Source organism: Rhincodon typus, chromosome 23 (assembly GCF_021869965.1).
Source record: "Rhincodon typus isolate 14 chromosome 23, sRhiTyp1.1, whole genome shotgun sequence".
NCBI classification, from domain to species: domain Eukaryota; kingdom Metazoa; phylum Chordata; class Chondrichthyes; order Orectolobiformes; family Rhincodontidae; genus Rhincodon; species Rhincodon typus.
Genome location: NC_063354.1, coordinates 27,210,246 through 27,226,816, shown reverse-complemented (window position 1 = coordinate 27,226,816; position 16,571 = coordinate 27,210,246). Strand labels below are relative to the sequence as shown.

At 39.6% G+C, this 16,571-nt stretch overlaps 1 pseudogene; it reads left to right on the top strand.

Moving 5' to 3' along the window:
• The first annotated feature begins 14,492 nt into the window (after nucleotides 1-14,492).
• The window catches only part of LOC109915581, a 53,693-nt pseudogene continuing 51,614 nt past the window's right edge, over nucleotides 14,493-16,571 (top strand).

Sequence of the window (16,571 nt, the reverse complement as noted above, 5' to 3'; positions counted from 1 at the left end):
GACTGCATACAAAAAGGATCACTTCAATTTTACTAATTCTAGGTTGAGGGAAATTTTGGCCAAGCAACAGCATGATATTGGTAAGGTGGTTAATATGAAAGCAGCCTGGATGATGGCCATAGATAACACAGTGTGGAGCTGGAGGAACTCAGCAGGCCAGGCAGCATCAGAGGAGCAGGAAAGCTGACATTTTGGGCCACGACCTTTCTTCATTTTCTGAAGAAGGGTCCCGACCCGAAACATCAGCTTTCCTGCTCCTCTGATGCTGCCTGGCCTGCTATGTTCCTCCAGCTCCACACTGTGTTATCTCTGATTCAAGCATCGGCAGTTCTTACTATCTCTGGATGATGGCCAAAAGTGTTAAATGTGGAAGGTCACCAGACTTACTGATGTGATGCTGTTACTGGGGAATAGCTTGGTGGTGATGAATACAAGAAGACAATGGATGGAGCCAAGACATATACCACAAGGATGTAGATTAAAGAGAGCTGCATGACCCAAGGAGCCAGGATCATATGTTATTCAGGGTTTTGCTGTGGGAAGGCAGGATAAGCTTGAAAAGTGAATTGGATGATTGTTAATGAAACGTTGGAGGATCTTGAAGAAGAGATGGACTAAAGGTACAATTTGTTCTTTTGAGTAGGGTGAAGACATTCAAGGAACATCAGGATTGATTGATATTGTTATTGGAGCATGGTTAGGACAGGGAATTATCTTCTGAGAAACTGGGTTTGGAGAACCAGGTGGTGAACAAAATAGATAAAGTTATGACAGAAGAGTTGGGGAGGTAACATGCCAAGTGATGTCTCCATTTAATAAATAAGATGAAGTGCATTGTGAATAAGGTGTATGGAATAATGAGAAGGTTGCAGAGGTCATTGTGACAGACACTCTCAACAATGGAATCAACAGTGCAACACTTTTTCCTTTTTAGCACCAGAGATGAGGATAGTTATTAGAATTGTGTAAAATCAAAAATGTAGTTGTTTGTAAAGAAGAAGAGTTTGAGATGGTTCTCCTTTTACAGAATGATTCTGTAGGAGTACTAGATTTGGATGTGGTCAATACATAGTTAAAGCAATCAAGGAATGGCTAGCTTGATCTAGCAGTGGATTGTTATATCAGCAAACTGTGACATATACTCATGCCAGAATTTGCAGACAATGGGGGCTAGAGGCTGGTGGGACATGAGAAACAAAACAACGAGTGAGGCATTTGCAGAATTGGTTTATAAGAGTATTGACATTAACATAGGTGGTGGCCCAGAGGGCTGGGAATGAAGAAATTACGTGTGAAAAGTTTAAACTTTAAATGAGAATCGTACTATTTAAGGCTGAAATAAAGGCATGATTAGGATTACCTCACCCCTCAGACTGGAAATGGTGGTGATATTTGTGAAGGCATCATTGTACTCGGAAAATTCAGGAGAAAAAAAAGGTGAATTTCAAGGAGATGGTTTGGGGTAAGTTTAATTACAAGTTTAAATCTTTGACAACAAGGAACTACTGCTAAAGTGAATAAGGTTGGACTAAGTCAGTTTTGTCAATATAGTATTCTGTTGATTAAGTCAAAGGGCCATGTTTTCAAGCTCCCCAACAGAGGCTTCAAGTTTCTCAGATATTTCTCCTACTTGTAAGGTTCCTGCACTTGCTTATTTAATTCTAACTATTTTTCACTTCCACACAGTAGTTTTTTAAAAAATTTCTAGAAGTAAACTTTAATTTAGACCATTTATGAGTTAATTTGTTTTGAATGAATTGAGCTGCTATATTATTCTGAGCAATGTGTATTGAAGATGTTATGTAACTCATACAAAAGTATAATACAAATATTATCTTCCCTGTTTTCCTGAGGGCAAAATAAACAGATCCATAGCAACATTAAATTTTCAGTAAACTGTTAAAAAATAGCACCAAGGATGTCTGAACAATGACATTTTATTTTATGAGGTAATCCTATCCAAATATTGACAGGAGTTTCTTCAGTGATTAAAAGCTGTAAAGATTCATGCTATCACTTATCAACTCATCCACCTCCTTCTCCTTCCTGTTAGCAAGTTACTTAAAACCCTCAACTTTGCCTATGCTTTCTCTCACCTTTTCTGATACCTCATTTAATGGTTTCTTATCCATTTGGCTCAGACTATATCTTATGATGTGCCTTCACGCAATTTTGATGCTCTAGAAATAAGTTGTTTCTGAGAGTTAGCATTGCATCCTCATATAATTGAAATGACATACTGAATAAGTAAGATGATATTACAAGGAATTAAGCAAAATTTACAGTAGAAGAAAAAGGCCATATAACTCACATTGTTTGGTCTATGCCTATGTTCATGATTATGTTATACACCAGCCTCCTCAAGTGATTAATCATCAGACCCTAACACCATATCCTTTATCTCCCTAGTGTGCTGATCCAGCTTCCCCTTAAGTATGTCCATTACCTCAACTAATCTATACGATATGGAGTTCCTCATTCTAACCTCTCTTTACTATACCGGGTGATAGGGGAAATCATGTTCTAGAGTCAACTCCTGGGACAAACTTAGTCTGTCATATTCAACTGGATCAGGTGGGGCTGAAACAGATCTCAAGTCTTGGTGACCTCAAGCCTGTGATAAAAGAACTGGCTGTGGTTCCATTCTTCACGAAAAATCTGCAAATATCAAGTGAGGACTTGGTCAGTTTGGCACATGGTATCTAGTGGTCTGCTCGCAATGTCATTGTTTATACATAAAGAATTGTGACTTGGGGTAATGACCACTGGATTTTTGAGATATGTTGAACTATACCTAATATGTATGAGGTGTTATCCTCAAAATGAGAGGAGACTGGTAGATTGAATTCTTTTATTCTTCTCATCTGTCCATAAAGTGATATGTTTAATATTTTTCTTCTCTCTTTGAATCAGAAAACTATTTGTTTGTGAAGTTCAAATTTTAAAGTGACTGCAACAACTCTCTTTGAGATGAAATCAAAAGTATGGATTATCCATATATTTACACTAGGGTTGGTGGGGTGGCGGGTAATTGTCATTATTGTCACAACACGTACATGCACAAGTGTACAAGGAAGAAGGAAAAAAAATAAAAGAATTTACAGTTGAGGATAACTTGAAAACAAAGATGATAATAACATGCATGATTCCAGGAAATTAATGTCTAAAGAATGTTCTTTTCAGTTATCGAAGGCAGCAGTTGTAGAAATCCTCTTAAAATTGATGAAGGCACAACAATATGAGGTTGACATATCAAAATTTGTTCCAAAATTTCAGATGAATACAAAATTTCTGCCAGAACTAAATTTTAATGAGGTTTACCGGGACTTGAGGCTAGCTTTTCCAATCGTTTTCAGTCTGGCTGTTCCACTGACAGCCTTGTAAACTCTACTCACTTGAATGTTAAAAAGGAGACTGAGACAAGGGGCTCCAGAAGTTGCAATTAAACTCTTCAGAGACCAAATGAACTTTGGTCACATGGCCTGGTTTTTGGCTGAGTCAGTTTCAACTTATCAATTGATTTCTTGCACAGTGGCCAAGGTCTATTGTTTCAGAGATAGTAGGAACTGCAGATGCTGGAGAATGTGAGATAACAAGGTGTAGAGTCTTGTAACCCTTTCTGAAGAAGGGTCTAGGCCTGAAATGTCAGCCTTCCTGCTCCTCTGATGCTGCTTGGCCTGCTGTGTTCATCCAGCTCTACACCTTGTTATCTCTGGCCAAGGTCTATTGTTTGTTTCATGGTATAGATTGTGAGCTGTTAGTGCTATTGCAGCCATAATGAGTTTTGTTTGCTCTCTTTGTTACTGGCCTCTTCTAGTCTTCACTGTTCTTTTTGTGTTTGTTGACTGCAAGGTCCACATTAAACAAGGGTGTATAATTCCAGGATGATGTTTAAGTTTTTAGTTCTGTACTTGCTCATTGTATGTTCTAGAAGTCTAGTCGACACACGTTGTATGATTGATGGCAGCCATATTTTGGTTCAGCGAAGTTCTATTCTACTAACTCAGCAAGTATATTTTCGAAAACAATTCATGATCTTTTTATTGAGCTGAGAAGGGGTAAAACAGTAAAGCTAAATATCACAGTGCACCATAGTTGCAAAATATAGCAGCATTTATTCTATTTCATTGCAATTTGTCATCAAGAAGTCACCTCATTCATAAGTTAAAGTACTGATTTTTTACAGAGAAAGGAAAAATCACCATCACTGTGCTAATAGGACAAAGAAAATAACCAGCTCCTGTAGAGCAGATAAGGTTCTTGCTCTTTTGATGCAGCAAAGATTAAAATACACTTGTTGAAGTTAATTTAAAATTAATCTCCTTGACCTCTGTCCCCATAGCTCCATAAGGGCAGAAGTCAGACGACACCAGATTATAGTCCAACAGGCTTAGAACATAGAACATATAGAACATAAAACAATACAGCACAGTACAGGCCCTTTGGCCCACAATGTTGTGCCGAACTTATACACTAATCCTAAAGTCTGTCTAACCTCCACCCCCACCTCATACTATCATCCATATGCCTATCTAATAGACGCTTAAATGTCCCGCATGAGGCCGACTCCACTACCCGCTCTGGTAATGCATTCCACACCCCGACCACTCTCTGAGTAAAGAACCTACCTCTGACATCTCCCCTGTATCTACCTCCACTCACTTTAAAACTATGCCCCCTTGTAATAGCTACCTCCACCCTAGGGAAAAGTCTCTGGCTGTCCACTCTATCTATGCCTCTGATCATTTTGTACACCTCTATCAAATCACCTCTCATCCTTCGTTGCTCTAAAGAGAAAAGCCCTAGCTCTCTCAACTTTTCCTCGTAAGACCTTCCCTCCATTCCAGGCAACATCCTGGTAAATCTCCTCTGCATCTTTTCCAATGCTTCCACATCCTTCCTGTAATGAGGCTACAAGAACCGGACACAATACGCCAGATGTGGCTGAACCAGGCTTTTGTATAGCTGGAGTATAACTTCACGGCTCTTGAACTCAATCCCTCTATTAATGAAAGCTCTCAGGGAACTGTGAACATGAACCCCAAGATCCCTCTGCTCCTCCACACTGCCAAGAATCTTTCCGTTAACCCTGTATTCTGCTTTCAAGTTTGTCCTTCCAAAATGAATCACCTCACACTTTTCAGGGTTAAACTCCATCTGCCACTTCTCAGCCCAGCTCTGCATTCTATCAATGTCCCTTTGTAACCTAGAACAGCCTTCTGCACTATCCACCACTCTACCCACCTTCGTATCGTCCGCGAACTTACTAATCCACCCTTCCACTCCTTCATCCAAATCATTGACAAAAATCACAAATAGAAGAGGACCCAGCACAGATCCTTGTGGTACACCACTCGTAACTGAGCACCATGTTGAATGTTTTCCATCCACTACCACCCTTTGCCTTCTAAGGGTCAGCCAATTCTGAATCCAATCTGCCACATTTCCCCCTATCCCATGCCTCCTTGCTTTCTGCATGAACCTACCATGGGGAACCTTATCAAACGCCTTACTTAAATCCATGTATACCACATCCACTGCTCCACCTTCATCCACGTATTTGGTCACCTCTTCAAAGAATTCAATAAGGTTTGTGAGGCATTATCTGCCCCTCACAAATCCATGCTGACTATCATGAATCAAACTGCGCCTTTCCAAGTGATCATAAATCCTATCTCTCAGGTTGAAATCACAAGCTTATTTGAAATCACAAGCTTTCGGAGCATTGAGCCTTCAAAGGGGCAACGCTCCAAAAGCTTGTGATTTCAAATAAACCTGTTGGACTATAAGCTGGTGCTGTCTGACTTCTGACCTTGTCCACCCCCGTCCAACATCAGCACCTCCACATCATAATTCCGTAGCTTCCTTCAACAATGAATCCAGTTTTCTTTCAAAGGATGAAATGGTATGTTCATCATTTGCTTCCTTGATAAAATGTCTCTGCTCCAACAAACTGTTGAATAATGTTATTGGCATAATGTTTCCATACAGTCTGTGTTATTCTCAATAATTCTTTTCATCTTGTTTTATATTCCACTCTTTCTATCATCTCATTCCCTATTAGTCTAACTTTGGTCATTGCTGTCATTGTTCTCTCTGTATTTCTTCAAGTGATGGACTATTTTCATTCTGTTTCTCTTTTGCATAATCGTTCTGTTGGCATTGTTTAATCTCTCCTCGAAATCTTCAATTTTTGGATGTGCTTCTTTTTTTATTCATTCACAGGATATGGCTGTTGCTGGTTAGGCCCATTCCTAATTGCCCAGAAGGTAGTTAAGAGTCACCATCATTGCTGTGGGTCAGGAGTCTCATGTAGGCCAGAAGAGGTATGGAAATTTCTCTGTATTAATAGTCTAGCAATAATGTCACAATACCATTGTCTCCCTGTAAAGGTTTGGTTTTTTAAAATTTTCTCTTAAGTTCATTTTTACTATTCTCTATGAATGGTGTTCTCTCTGTATATATTCCTTCTCTGTTTATCTCTATTCAATTCTCTGGGCAGAGAAAAGTTGATTCTTGATCAATAGGGGGATCAATGATTATAGGGAAAGGGCAGGAAAGTGAGGATTTATGGATCAACCATGATCCAAATAAATAAGAGTAGGCTGGAGGGGCGAAATGGCCGACTCCTGTTCCTATTTCTTGTGGTCTCTAAATGTGCATGTGCAGTGATTTTTGTATATTCTTACTCATTGTCCTTCATGATAACTTCAGCCGATGATGCAATTGAACCCACTGAGTAAGCATCACACTGCTTCGCAAACCAACCATCCAGCCAACCCCTGCATATTGGTGATTACTATACCCACTGGGAAGAAGGCAGAGGTAAAGACATGTAGACAGGAAAGGTGCTTTTGGATCTAATAGCTCCGCAGTGACTTCAAGCCTGTGAAGCCAGTTTCCCATAGTCATTGCTAACTATATATTCAGATAGCATAGGTCAGAAATACATGAATGCAAGAGAAGCCTTGTGACACAGTAGGTAGTGTCCCTGCCTCAGAGCCAGAATTTATGGATTCAAGTCCAGTTCTGGGATTTGATATTCATGGAAGGTGCTGACAATCTGGCCGAACCTGGCCTTGGATATCAAACTGCAATATATGCCAAGGACAGGAAGAAAGAATAGGAGAGATTCCTGTCAAAGAGGTGATGGAAAGAGAATTGCTACTCCTCAATCAGGGCCATTCACAGTCGCAGGCTACAACAGGCTTGCCTGCTTTGCAAGTAAGCTGGCCCCATGATGAAGATTATGAAGCTGTGGTTTTGACCTACCTTTGTGTGGACAGCTGAAGAAGAGAAGATGGATGTAGTTAACATAGGGACAAGAGGAGGCCATGCATCCAGCCTGGTTTACATTATGAACATATGCAATAGATTTAGGCCCCTCAACTCTTTCTTCTTTATTCAGTGTGGGCATTGCTGGCTGGCTGGCATTTATTGTCTGTCCCTAGTTGCCTTTGGGAAATTGATGGTGAGCTGCCCTAATTTTAAGGTTCTACCTCATTGTGCTGGAATTCCCAACAAATGGGAATAGTTTCTTTGGAAATGCTCTAATAACTGCTTGTTAGTCTTGGCATGCATCTTTCAATAAGTGTTACTTAGACTATGAACTATTGTATTTGTGATACTTCAGAACCAAACGTCATCACTAATTTTAATGAGTCTTGCTGACACCCACAGGGGCTGTTTGTTTAAATGTTATTTCACTGCTTGAACTCTCAAGAAAATATGTTAGGTTAAGAACTAACAGTTCTTGTCCCTTTAGTTTTTCGGCAGCTTCTGTTGTGTCAAAGTCTGGAAATGCTTCAATTACAGTTGGCTTCCCACTGAAAAAACAAATAATCTGTCTTACTTAAACTGTCCACATAACCACTGCATAAGTTTATGAGAAAAGATTTTAAAAACAAAACAATAAAAATATGAAAAAAAACTCTTAAAAATGCCAAATCAAATGAATGACAAAAACTAGTAGCAAAACAATATTTGAAAAGGAAAAGATAACAGCCTGTGAGCCTGAAGGCTTTCAATGCCTTTAGCTCTCCTTAGGTTGAATACGGATAGTTGAATATGCATCCGGAATAATCTATGCTATGCATATAGAAAATCACACAATACCTCATTTAAATGACTGATAATATTTAAATGGAGTTACAGCTAATTTTGACAAGATTACATTCAACCCATTTCAGAGGACCTCGTGTATGTGACTGTACAGGTATGAGTCAGATTTGCCAGTTCTCCTGTGCAATTCTGTTCATGCACCCACTATTTGTTTTTCTAGACCCAAATGTAATATATTCAGCTGGAACTCAGTATAGAAAATCTGGCAGTCGTGAAGTATCTGTGCTTCAGAGATCAAAATACCACTAGATTTGATATTGTGACAGTGACAGAAGAAAGACATTCATTTAAACTAACTGATTGAAAGAAAGCTAATTTTAAAGAGATGATGATATGACACACATGATGTAGTGGGAAATAATGCCAGAAAGGGAAATACTAAACTAAAATGGAATGTATTAAAGATTCTATTGGAACGGGTGCAAATTAAATATACATCTCAAAGTAGCAGAAAGTTCATATCAAAACATAGACAAAAATTGGTCAGTATTATTTAATACCCTCTAAATAGAGTTATATTATTAAATAGATTCAGATTTTTCAGAACTAGGCCCTTTCACCCAATTGCCAGACATTGAAAAGCATATTTCAAAATGCACAGAATGGATACATTTCCAAAAATGAGAAAAATTTCAAGGGACAGACCCATCATCCATGGTTAACGAGAAAGTTTAAAGATAGTATCAAACTTAAAAAAAATGTGACTGTGCAAAGACGGGGGGCAAGTCAAAGGATTGCATGGAAAATAAAAATCCATGACTCATTGCTGCCTAGAGTCCACGCTCCGGGCCAATTGCAGCCAGGAGTCCCTACCCCGCCATCACTGCAGCCAACGACCCACCGCCATTCGAAGCGTCCATGCATTGGGTCTACGAAGTTAGAAGTCCCCATCAACACTGTTCTGGCCTCCCCGCATCATCAGGAAGATGAAAAAAAGAAAAGGGAAAAAAACAATGAAAAGGAAAGAGAGAAAAAGAATGTGGCCAGCCTGGAGTGAACATGCCCAGCTCGAACACCACTTGCTCCTTACTCAGCAGGAGACCCCAGGCTAGGATGGAGCTGTGTCTGGCTCGTCCTGGTGCTTCTGCCGCTGCAACTGCTGCCAGAGATCACCTCCTTCACCTGGCACTGTCCAGACTTTACAGAAAAGAAAACAAAGAAAAAAAGAGCAAAAGCAAAAACAAGGAAAGAAAAAGAGAAAAAAAGCAGATGGGAACAGATGAGCACTGGGCCTAGTCCTGCTACTAAACCACCATCTTGGATGGATACTTGATTGTTATTGCATTCCCAGTGTGGTTTAACCTAGCTTGTATAGATATTTAACATAACTAAAGCATAGTCATGCCTTGCCAACTCAGTATGCTGTACCAGCTGCTGATCATGATGAAGGTAGCTACCTTCACCTGCTTCAAGTCTAGTTTACCACAAAGCCTGCTTCATTTAGGGTGGTAGAAGAAAACCATTTGTTGGTCTAACTAAATGAATCCCTTGAACTTAATAAGATCTAGTTTATTGCATGTTAGCGATTTGTTACAGGTTACATTGATATGATGGATGTTGTTATTTTGAAGAGGACCAAATGTTAGTTTTTATTCCTTCAAGATCTGAAGCTGTTATGACCACAAATTCATATGACATCATCATAGTGCATGATACTTATAGACAGCATCTTCTCTCCATGCTCTTTTTCTCTCAGTATTAGCGTCATACCTTTGTGTACATAAATAAATATACCTTGTCTCTGACTTTTCAAATTCAAGTGATCTGTGAATTTCACTACCATGCATGTCTCTTTGGACTTCAAAGATTGATAGCTTGATGGGTGCAGGAGAGTTGACTTAATTCTCTTCATGATGATCTGAGGTCTGCAAGTCCCTTGCATAATTGGATTCCCCACTTGACTCAACCCAATACAGCAGTAGTGGGCAATTAACTCAAGTTCCTGTAGTTACTTCACATATCCCCTTCAGCAGTTTGTCAGTATACTTTCTCTGTTGGTCTCAAGCTCCTTGGAGGACTGTACCTTTACTATATGCATCCCTGAACCACACTGGTTACCTGAATGTGACGTGTCTTGTATAGTGAAGCCTGCTCTTATGTGTGACCTGTTGCACTTACTAAGAAGGCTCCTTATCATGCACGTCTGATAGTCCTATAGATGTAAGTGAGAAGTCAACTTCTTCAGGAGGATATTGAGTTTAATCTTCAGCTTCCTGCCCATCCACAACTCTGATGGTGATAAAACATAACGGAGTGGGGAAATTGCTATAATTTAGTGCCGTATTTTTCTTCAAGAGTGAATTAACTATCCTGACCCTAGGATGTACTTCTGCATTAAATTGTGGATTTATTGTTGAGCTTATGACAGATCTAGAACTGACTGCAAACTGCTTGAAGCAAATGTGTCAGTGAATTGTGGTCTGTTGTCTAAAGTAACCACATCAACGATATTGTGGATTGCAATTATTTCATGTAAGATTCTGCAAATATCTGCTTCATAACCTTTGTCTGCAGGGAGAAGTAATTAATGACAATGAAGTTCTGACCCATCAACTAAGCTTTGGCTCTGCACTTAATGATCCTCTTGTGTCTCTGGTGCAGCTTCTCTGGGACATCTTTCTGAAGTTAAGTTGGAATAATCAAACACTAGTACGTCATCCACAATCATAAAATGCAGTCAATGCACATAATTTAATTTCATGGACAACCCATTGATCCTAATTTGGTTTGGCCAAACTTCAACAGCATACTGACAGATGGTGAAGCATCCGTGGTTCCTCATGTGCATTGTTATATCTAACTGAGCTGATTATGGCTTGCTGGCCATTATACCATTGTGACTCAGTACACGTCTTGATTTTGTGAATAAACCTAATAATATGCCTGGCAAAGCTGGTGGACCAAGGCCCTGGAAAAAAATTTCTGCAATTTTCCCTGCATGTATACTGTTTAATAGTGAACTTCATGAAACAACATCAAACTATGTGTATTCTTGCTAATGCTTTCTCATTCTACAGAGAAACTAAATGTTTCTGATCCATTTCTATGACCACTTTCAGACCAAATGTGTAATCTGAAAATATCTTGCAAGCCCATGTAACCTTCTTCTCAATCACAGTATATCATGTTTATGTTTCTGATAATGCTTATTACACCTATTCTGTTGCTCCTGGAACAGCATTGTTACTAAATCTGTAGCTGAAGCATCAGTTTGCGATAATGGTTGTTGGAAAGGAAGGCTTATTTCTTTCAGACATTTTCTAATCAACCTGTTCAGATATATTGTCACACACTTCTGGAGTAAGTGAGATTTCTACTTGGGGTAGAGATATGACCATTGCACCACAAGATCCCTCTCAGGCAGGTTTATACTATGCTGAGACATCTGTGGATGTTAGCATGTTCTTGATCCTCTGGAAAGGATTCCCCTTGATGCAGGTTTCCACAGAAATCGTCTGAAAGGTTCTGTATTAGGTCCCACATGAGGCAAAAATTTCACCAACTAATTTACCATCCTTAAGAATATTTGAAGATGCTGAGCTGACTTCAGACAGAGGAACTCTGAAATGGCTTTAATTGAGATAGAAAGTCATTGAGTCATACAGCATGGAAACAGACCATTCGGTTCAAGTTGTCAATGCCGTCCAGGCTACACATACTAAACTAGTCCCATTGCCTTGTGCTTGCAAAACTAAGAACATAGTGTCTAACATTAGATGTGATCCCATAATTGGGCAAAGCTGTACTATCCTCTGAGTGTCAAGAATTATACCAAAAACCAATTTAAGATCACCAGTCAGGATCACAAAATAGCTCACTTACATTTGCTAGGAGATACATTTATTCATACACAGGGACCTGTCCTCTGCAGGAGAAAGGAATTTGATCAGACCTTTTCAACTTAAAAGCTAGGATGGACAGTTTTGGTTGCATCTTGATTAATTAAAAATTATCCTTTCACTTGTGGATACCTTTCTCCCAGGCCTTCGCATTCTGAAATGATGTTGTAAGAGGAGCCAATTGAACCAGGTTTTCTTGAATTAACAAAACGAGTGAGTTTATCAATTCTACATGCAAGAACAAATATTAAAACAGTTTTCAGTGGTGGTCTCCCCATAGCATTAGTCGACCAGAGTATACTTGCCAGCCAATTAGCACTTTGTTTCTTGGGCAGAATAAGTTGTTTGCTGGCTTTGAAATTTGGGACTCTTGCATATGTGCTGATTTGTCCTTCTGTGGGTCAGTGTTCAACACATTTACTATTGACACCATTATTTTTAGGCACCTCAGGTTGTTTTGCCATATCAAGCTGCAAGAGAAATAGATGTTGTTGTTGAATTGGCCGACAGGTTGAGGGTTTGTAAACTTGTGAAACACAAGGAGAAGCGGAAGATACTAAACTGATTATTCCACAATTCACTGCCTGTCAGCTTAAGAATGTGCCATTTACTCCTATGCTTGATTTCCTGTCTGTTAAACAACCCTCTATCAATGCTAATATATGATTCGCATCACACAGCATCATCAAATGGTTACAGCAGATAAGGAGGCTATTTGGCCAGTCATGTTTATGCCAGCTCTCTGAATAAAAACAATGCTGTTGGTTGATAAACAAAGGAGTCAACATCTCTGTGAAAATCTATTTTTTGCTTACGTTTAAGATTTACTTGAAAAAGACTATTTCAGTTCTAAACTTCCCAACATTAAGCAGGGTTTTACAAACTCTACTCGAACAGAAGATCAAGTTAAATTATTAATGAAAACGGCTGAAACCGTGTATTTCTGCAACTGGTCAGTCATTTCCTTTTCTTCAGAAAGCCATGTGCCTCAGTGCAACTTAGCATAGAGTATGCCTTTGAACAGAGTGCTGGGAATTTGGTGATTAGGGTAAGGAGGTACTTCTTTGCTTGTGCTTTTTCTCATTTTAGTGAAAGACAGAAGGAAGCCACATTTCTGACATGTGTGCATGTGTGTTATGTCCAGTTGACATGAAACACTGCAAACAACTCAAACTGACCATTACAGGAGATAGGAGAATGGAGGCGTCAGATACAACTGCTGTAAACAAAGCAGATCCCATTTAGCTTCAGTGTCTTCCACTCCTTTAACATGAAGAGGCAGATCCACATTTAAATATCGAAATCTGTAAATGGTAGAAATATCCAACATTGCAATTGGTGCGGATCTCCTGAGCTTCCTGAAACATGGCACGTACATCCCGAGTGAAAAGACTGGCAGTTCTTGGGCCTGAAGCCTGCATACACAGAGCGCAAACAGAAATACACAGTGCTCACAGTCCTACTTTCTTACCTCGCACTGAGAAAGATCGTTGTGAGTATTTGCGCTCAGAGGTTTAATTCTGCATGTTGGGATGGATAGCACCATGGTTACCTTAGAATGAAGCTGGAGTAAATGATGATTAGTAGCAGCAACAATAACAGCCTGCTGGAGGCTGGGCAGGCACGTGGCAGAGAGGAGAGTGACAGATGTAACAATAAATTTAAATTACATTTCACAGATTATTATCAGTGACTGCTATTTCTCAATTAGTCCTATAGATTAGCTCAGTAATATATTTAGAGATTATTCCCAGTAACTCTCATAAATTATTCCAGTAACGTATTTTGATTACCTCCAGTGTCTCTTCCTGAAAGTCCCAGTAACTTTTATGGATTATTTCATTCATTCCAACAGGTTACCCTCAGTAACTACTACAGATATCTCAGTCACTCCTGTAAAATTTCCCCTCAGCAACTGTTAAAAACTACATCACCACACACCAAATAGTTAACTCCTTCGTCCTCCAAATATTAGTGACATTGTCCCCATCCCCAAATATTCCATAAATACTTCATGTTCAAAATTCCTTCCCCCATCAGACATTTTTTTCTCCTGAAATAATCCAGTTCACTAAAAGGTGATTTCTTTTTAACTTCAATCTGGCTCTCCGTCAACACAAGGATTTTGTCTGCTCAGTCTGCCTGTGGAAATTGTTCCATGGAGGATATTTTTGATTATGCTTTAAGCGCTCAGTGGCATAGAGGGATTGTCAGAGCTCACAAGCCTCTTGTCCATGTCAAGGGGGCAATCCATGGAGGGTCAGTCTTAGCCAAGAGCTGTCCAATGTCAAACTAGTTCTGGAAAGTTTCACTGATTAAGTCCCAGTGCATGGGGAGTACATTAGGTAGCATATTGGTGCAAGGCTATTGAATCATTTCCTGAACATAGATTCCAGATGTGTTTATATTTAGATGAAGTAAGTGAATGAATAGGCTGCTTTTGTGCCATCGGGCCCCAGCTCACTCTTGCCCAGTCAGCAGAATTACTCGCCTGTTTCCATCTGAAGAGTTCAGCCTGAACGATCTATGAGAATGGTTTTAGCAGATTTGAAGAGAGAATGGACCTCTGCTCTGCGATCCCTCAACAACATCAGCATCATCAGTGAGGATGTTCTGAGCACTCCGTCAAAGGAAGTTTGTACTGCTTTATTGCAAGCAGACGTCAGTATAAAGCTGGTGAAACAATTTTGAGAAAATGTTAAAGCAGCTATAGACTTGGAAAAACCAAAAATGAATGATCCGTGATGTAGTGTTTGAGGAACGCATCAAACTTGTCGAACTAGGACTCAAAGCAAAGAAGCCCCACAAATAGATTTCAAAACGTTATTGTGTTTGTTGGCATTCAAGGTAATGGTAAAACTACAACATGCACAAAGCTAGCGCACAGTTTCTGAAGGAAAGGCTGGAGGACCTGCTTAATCTGCACAGACACATTCAGAGCAGGGGCATTTGACCCAATGAAGCAGAATGCAATCAAAGCAAGAATTCTATTCTGTTGAAGTGATACAAAAATGGATCCAGTGAACATAGCAACAGAAGGTTTAAAGAAGAACATTTTGAGATAATAATTGTTGATAACTTTTGCTGACACAAACAAGAAGCCTCTTTATTTGAAGAAATACTGCACATTTCAAATGCCAAACATCCAGGCAACATTATCTATGTAGTGGATGCATCAATCAATCAATAAGTCCTGTGAAGCACAAGCTAAAGCTTTCTAAAAGAAAGTGGATGTTGCATCAATCATTGTAACTAAGCTCAATGGCCATGCAAAAAGAAGGAGGTGATCTCAGTGCTGTGGCTACCACCAAAAGTTCTATCCTTTTCATGGATACAGGAGAATGCATCAATGATTTTCAAATCAATGCCCTTCATTCGCAAGTTTCTCTTCATTGGTGATATTGAAGGTTTAAAGGACAAAGTGGATGGTCTGAATTTGAAAGATACACTTGAATATGGCTAACTCACAACCCAAATGAAGATGGGACCTAACAGTCACATAGTGCATGTGCTCCCTGGCTTTGGAACTGATTCTATGAGCAAAGACAGCAAAGAAAATTTAATGGCAAGCCAACCAAACTGATGACCTTAATGGACAGTATGAGAGACCAAGAACTGGACAATAAAGATGGTGCAAATCTAATCAGTGACCCACCAGGAAGGATACAAAGAGTGCCTTGAGAAGCTGCTGTAACAACCACAGTTGTCAAGGAACTTCTGACACAGTATGAAGAATTTGCTTAAAAATTTAAAGAAATAAGTCGAATCAAAGGACATTTCAAGAGTGGTGATATGTTCTAAATTTTCAAGCCATCTCAGATGGCCAAACTTAACCAGCAGATGGCTACGTATGACCTCAGGATCTTATCCTCATTCCATAGTCCCTACCCTTTCCCCAATTTGGATGTTGTTCTATTCCCAATGTTAAAATTTGTGGACATTCCCAATATTAACCACTCCATAAAACAAATCCAACAATGTGGGATTTTAAACATCTTTTGTTGTTCAGGTTTTTCCAGTAAGACATGAAAGAGACCAGAAGAAAGATCTGTTTAAACCAGGCTTCATGGTTTCATCTATGCAAAGACAGCTTTGCTAAGTTAAAACTGACTATTTAATAGATCCATCACATGTGCTTCTATCTTTTGGATAGTTTTAATGTTATACTTTTCTGCTTCAGGGCGATCTGTTTTTAACATCCAGCCTGTCTACAATGCCATCAACAGGATGCTGGACACTAGGCTGACACCTAAGTCAGCGTCATGTAAATTTCCGTCCAGCCTGTTCTCTAGAAACATTCCTGTCATTGACCGAAGGTGAGCCAAGTCTGTCTAAATGCCAATCTCATATTTGCAGTGTTGATGTCAAATTTAGAAGGAATTCTGCAACTCCTGCTGCCAGCTGGTCGAAGCCACCTGAATCTGAACTCCTGTGGGCAAGAACCCTCACTGGGCACTTACTTTCTGGATAAAAACTGGAAGAACTGCAGATGCTGTAAAGCAGGAACAAAAACAAAGTTGCTGGATAAGCTCAGCTGGTCTGGCAGCAACTTTGAAGGAAAAAACAGAGTTAACGTTTCGGGTCCGGTGACCCTTCCTCAGAATGGTTCTG